The sequence below is a fragment of the Porites lutea genome, chromosome 2 (genome assembly GCF_958299795.1).
Source record: "Porites lutea chromosome 2, jaPorLute2.1, whole genome shotgun sequence".
NCBI classification, from domain to species: Eukaryota; Metazoa; Cnidaria; class Anthozoa; order Scleractinia; family Poritidae; genus Porites; species Porites lutea.
Window position 1 is genome coordinate 27,010,203 of NC_133202.1, and position 5,863 is coordinate 27,016,065.

Sequence of the window (5,863 nt, forward strand, 5' to 3'; positions counted from 1 at the left end):
TAGGAAACAAAACGCTGCACAAGGAAGGCTGTTAGCCGCTTAACTGAAACCTCTTCGCTTCCAACAAGGATATGGAATCATTGCGCTGATATTGTAGGATGTGGTATGAAATCCAGCGCCGTATCTCTCCAGGCGACAACAATGACGAGAAAACAAGACAAATGGACGGCAAAAGTGTCACCAGTTAATGTCTCAAGGATGTGTCTAAAAGCCTCAAAACCAACTGGTCCGGTAAGTGATACTTTCATCTAAGGGGAGGGGGTACCCTTAATATGGCCTAAACAGGTATGTACTACGGAACAGGGTATGGTTTTCAGGGTCTGTTTTCAGCGTATGCAATTCCCGTATTTATATTCATTTAGTGACTTGAACAGGATACGTGTTTGTAACGGAAGACTTTAAGCGAGTGCAAAAGTTAGCAATGAGCGGTCTACATTTGTGGCACCAACAATTAGTTTTCCCAAAAAAATAATTCCATGAACGTACTCTGAAAATTGTTAATTTTTAGACCCGTTATAACCTCTAGCAGAAAGAAGCAAAAGATGTACAGAGATCTAGATGTGTGTCCCACTCGAGACCTTTGTATGAAACAAGTCATCCCTTATACTAAGATACCTTGAAAAGCTTGCAGAGATAGTAGGGTTTCGCTAACTTTAAGAGCCCCGGCTGTCTCGGAAATAACAGTTCGTTATCCGTAAAACATGGAGAAAGAAGAGATACGATTTTCTGTTTTCAGTTTTTTCCATTGGGCAGGCCTGGCTCTTTATATTTTTACATATACAGATTTAGTATTTTTTGAATTTTCTTTCAGTTAATTGTGCTTCTTTCTTTTGATAAAGGAAATTTGTGCCAAAGAATCTAGTCCATCAGTAGACTCAAGCTGGTTCATTGTAAGGCTGTGGAACAGAGGTTTGGTGTCTGTTGGCTTGCGTAAGCCCAGCAGTGTTCCCCGGCAAACGGCAAAACGACCACAGTATCAGCGACTGGCAGATGTACCAGTCAACGTGTTTGAGATATGCATGTCAGAGATAAATCAAACTGGCCCGGTAAGTATTTTTTTGTCGTTTGTTATATTGCATTACACTGAGGATATATACGAAAATCCCTGCAAGTTTTTCCTTTAATAAATTGTCAAAAAACCTTTGCATTGTAACTTCAAATCTTTTAACCGAGGAAATAAATACCACCTAAGTTTGATTATAATGATTTGTTGCTGTTAGTGTTTTTGCTCGATCTGAACGCAGCTTTTCACCGTCATATCGAGATTTGCAACGATAGAAATGACTAATGTTAAACTAGACATTCTGGTCAAGACAATTTTTGTAATAATTACAATTGCAATTCCGATCTTTGCCTTGTTTTAGAGTGAACTCGGAATGAGGACTAACCTGGGGCGACTCGGCCAAAATTGTTCAACGTTACGATGAATTTTACTCAAAGTAATATACACTCAAGGAATAATCTATTTAAGGTTATAGTTTATTCTTGAATCGAATATATCTTCCTTTTTTACTTAGGAAACGTCGTTTTGCACAACGAAAGCTGCCAGACGCTTAGCTGAATCACAGTGGTTTACTACAAAGCTGTGGAACAAGGGCGTGGCATCCATGCGCTGGATCAGGTCAAATGAAACTCAGGAAAAGGCTCGCAATCTCACAAATTGTTAGTACTTTGATGCAATCTCCTTTACCGCTAACAATCTACCATCACTTTTCTGCTCCTTATTCTAAAAACATTGATTATATGAACCTCTCCCAGCATATTTCTTTTTTGAACAGAGTGAAATAATGTATTGATCGATCACTTTCTGAGACGAAAGCAGCTTGAAAGTGACTGGTAAATCTTAGTTTTATTTGTTTATTTGTTGCTTAATTACGAAGCTATTTTCGTCCATACTGCGATGCTTAACACGAAAAAAATTAACAATGTGATAACAAACCAAATTATTATCTGAGATAAACAGGTTTGATTCTCGCAATGTCTTTCTTGACTTTTCTCGAGAAAATTAACTTTTGCAACTAACGGAGTTATTGTAGGAATAGAAGAAAGTGAACAGACCGCACAGTTTGTAAATTAATTTTTTAAACCTGTTGTTCGTTATTGTACCGTGCATGTGTTTTATTGATTGCGCGTGTTATTAAAAATTTCTTACTATCGCTCAACCTCTTTCTAGTGTATTTGACGAGAGTTGTAACCACAATGTTACACTGGACCTGGCAGGACACGTTTGATGTGATGACAATTATCTTGGTGACTGATTATTGCTGCACGGCTTTGTACCTCGCTGTTCCTTACATTTTCAATATCATCACCTGGTTGATTCGAATGTTAATTCGAGAATGGAAGTAAGAGAACACATCATGAGTTTCACTGTCTGCCGCAGAGTTGCCGGCTAAGCTTTAATTCATATCTATAATACCACACCAAATTTCTACTTTCCCTTTTAGTAAAGGTCGCACTATAGCCAATTAAATGGAAGCTTTATAAAACTAAAGGCTACGAGCCGTAGTTATTTGAGACTTTCTGTATATGAATTTGTTTGTAACTATGAAGCTTTTGTTCGCAAAATGCCGCAATGAAAAATTCAGTACCAAAGAGGAAATAAGGTAGAATTGTTACATAAGTCCATGTAGACTGTGACAATGGTCCAACACTGCCTTTTTTATGGCGGGTATAAGGCTAGGTTTTTGTGCAAGAAGAGGTTGCTAGGCAGTGAGTGAAGATCGCCATTGTTTCGGCAGTTCAAGCACGGCCTTTAGTGTTTGGCCTCTGGTCCGTTAGTTGGGTTTTCTAAGCATTTATGTCTGCACTCTCTTTGTGCAGTTGCATATGTGATATGTAATCTCCCAACTAAAACCTAAAGAAGGGTTCGAATACAATCAACAATACCAACACTTCTTGACACACACCACAACTGAAACTACTAACCAACAAAAACTTCCGCGACATCGAGAAACACCTATTCAATTCCAGCCCTGATCGACACTCATTTGAGGGAATTGACTATACCAATGGAGTAGAAAGACGCTATATTCTCTCTTGCTAAACCAAGAGAGTTATACTCTAACGAAAGTGGTTTGTTTTTATATCTCACAGATTGTATCGTGAAAATCAGCAACGTAAGTTGGAGGAGGAACGTGAACGATTACGTCAAGAAGAACTTGCGCGTGAAAGAGCCTCTCAACCGAAACCATGGCGACCAAAACAACCTAGAAGAAGGAAGGCTAATTTTTGCGGAAGATTACAAAAATGGTAGCAATCACCAGACTACTGGGGATATTTAACGTTTTGCAAAAAGGACGTTTCTATGTTAATTGACGTTCGTGAGACATTCAGAACTGTAAATATATATTTGTAAATAAAGAAAAATGCTTGTTTTTATATCTTTGGACTTGTGGTTACCTTAGTTATACTGTTGGCATCAAAGGGGGGGGGGGAGGGGGGGCTTTCCCAGTGAAAGTCAGTCCTTGCTTCAGCGATATACAATTACAAGCGGAGCTCCACGCGTGCGCGAAGCATGCGCGCGTGGGCGGAGCCCCATAGCTAAGTAAATCTACCCATCCCAGAAAATTTGGTTATCACATGACCGTGAGCGAAAGGAGTTGAGTGGTGGAGTGGGGGAAGTTTTTCGCCATTTTCTTTTTCCCACTGCGGAGACTGTTCTCAGCTACTGTTGCTTCATTCTTCCCAGCACCCCTAGCGACCATTATTTACGCTTCCAATAAAGAGGGAGTAGGGATTGGGAACGACCCTTAAGGGATCTTTCTATAACTACCAAAGTAATTTTTCAAAACGCATTTTTTTGCATTTAGAAAAAGTGTGAAGAACCCATTCGCCCCCGTAAATTCCCCCCCCCCCCCACGTCTCTCTAAAATAAGAAAGAAAAAGAAAACAGTGTTTTGAAGCCAGTTGATCCATAGTTGTGGTCAATAGTCTGGCTATAGAGGCAAAACTGCCTAAAACACCGTTTTTGAGCCAAGCAGTTAAAGGACTTTAGCTCCAGATACAAATTATCAGCTTCAGAGTTTTCGCAAGAGCCCATAACCTGGCGCAAGCAACATCCATACTAAGCCTATGTCAAGGCGTTTTTATGGACCAGTTCATTTTTTCCACATTTTAGAATCTCCACCTGACCATTTCTGTGAGCGCATTTGAAGTATAAGATATCAAAAACGAAAACTAAACATTTATTAAAAGACAAAAAACATCATTTTCAGGTCTGTAGGTTTTGCTGACTGGTTTGTGGAATTTAAAAGATATTCAAATTTGGCGCCAAAACTGTTCTTAAAATAAACTGGTCCGTGAAAATGCCATGACACGAGCGCATGGAAGTTGCTCGCTTCAGCTTTTTGTTTTCTATCCTCTCCTCTTGTTTTTCTTGCCCATTATTTTCTCTTTTGCTGTGCATTTAGGGTTAGGGGGCTTTATTCCAGGGAAAAAAGGAAAAGCTTGTAGGATCAAAGGATTAGATTAAATGGAGTGAAGGTGGGTAGTGGAAAGAAGATTTTCCTTGGATTTTTTTTGGAGATTCTGAGGTGCAATACCCCACAGGAAAGTGCTAACAACTGAGCGTACAACCTGTTTAAGGAAAACTGGGTATTTAATACAAACATGGATCCCACTTAATTCTAGATATTCTGAATACCATGTGACAGTAATTGTTAAAAAGTCTACAAGTTCTTTCTTATCTGCTAAAACAATATTAACAGTTTGTAATCCACTTTGGTTTCTTCAGCCGATGAAATTCATCACAACTAGATGAAGGATGACACTAGCGAAGATAAAATCAGCAAATGCTCTCTCTGGTGAAATACCCTTGAAATCTGAAAGGTTTGCAGGGTTGGACTGCACTCGAAGACAAACTGAAATAAAAAACCACAACAACTTTGAATACAGAAAGTAACTAAGTACATATACGAGCAAAGCCTACTCACCCCAGATCCCAGAGTTCAGCCAAAAAAACAAAATAACTTTCCTACATGTACAAAGTAAATAAGTACAGTATCACTTCAAGCATCAAAAGGCAGGGAATCAGCGGAGTGGTCAAATCAAGACAAGATGTCTTCACGTAAAGATAAAGACCATTGTTTCTAAAGCTTATTGTTTCAATTTCTGTTAATTGTTTGATATTTTTTTCATATAAGCCCTTTATAATCACAAGTCCATACTCTCTTAGGATGCCTGAGATTTTCATAATCAATTCTCAAGGATATTTCCTTTGTAAATGCTAAGCTACAAATGAAATTTTGGGCACCTAATTTTCTAGTCATTTTCAATACTTAATCTTACATTGAAATCACTTTTATCTATTAGTTTAAGATGACGATAAAATCAATATATTTTTGCCCTTTTTTAACAGCTTCGTATTACATTTCATTTAAGCACACACCAGGTGTCTCGACTTTCACGATCTACGTGTCACACGCTCAGGTTACAACGCTCAGATTTTCTAAACGCGCGGTAGGGAAAGAAAGTACAAAGAAAATATTAATACTCAATAATCGTTACCTCCTAAGACAAAAGATCCAACACACGAGATGAACCCGGACAAGAATGAGTTGAATGGAAAGGTCCCAACAAGACAACAATACACGAACTGGATAATTCCCGTTAACATGATATAAAACAGATATGCATCCACTATCTTGAGCTTCTTTGGGGTCGTCTGCGTGTATTCATCGTAGAATTTAACCAAGATGTTTTTTATGTTGGTGAAAGTATCCATATTTCTTCCAAAAAAGACGAAATGCGATGCTTCCTCCAAAGACAAACGTGGAAAAGAAAGAAAGAATCAGCATTGAATGCTGGGTAATTTGTACCGTTACAGACTGGCACTAGTAAAAATATTTTGGCGCCCAAAAGA

At 38.5% G+C, this 5,863-nt stretch overlaps 1 long non-coding RNA gene across 1 annotated transcript; it reads left to right on the forward strand.

Moving 5' to 3' along the window:
* Positions 1-844: 844 nt before the first annotated feature.
* On the forward strand, positions 845-2,311 carry LOC140927159 (uncharacterized). Its single transcript, XR_012164535.1, has 3 exons — positions 845-1,046; positions 1,518-1,662; positions 2,174-2,311. It is a non-coding gene; the product is annotated as an uncharacterized lncRNA (long non-coding RNA).
* The last annotated feature ends 3,552 nt before the right edge of the window (positions 2,312-5,863 follow it).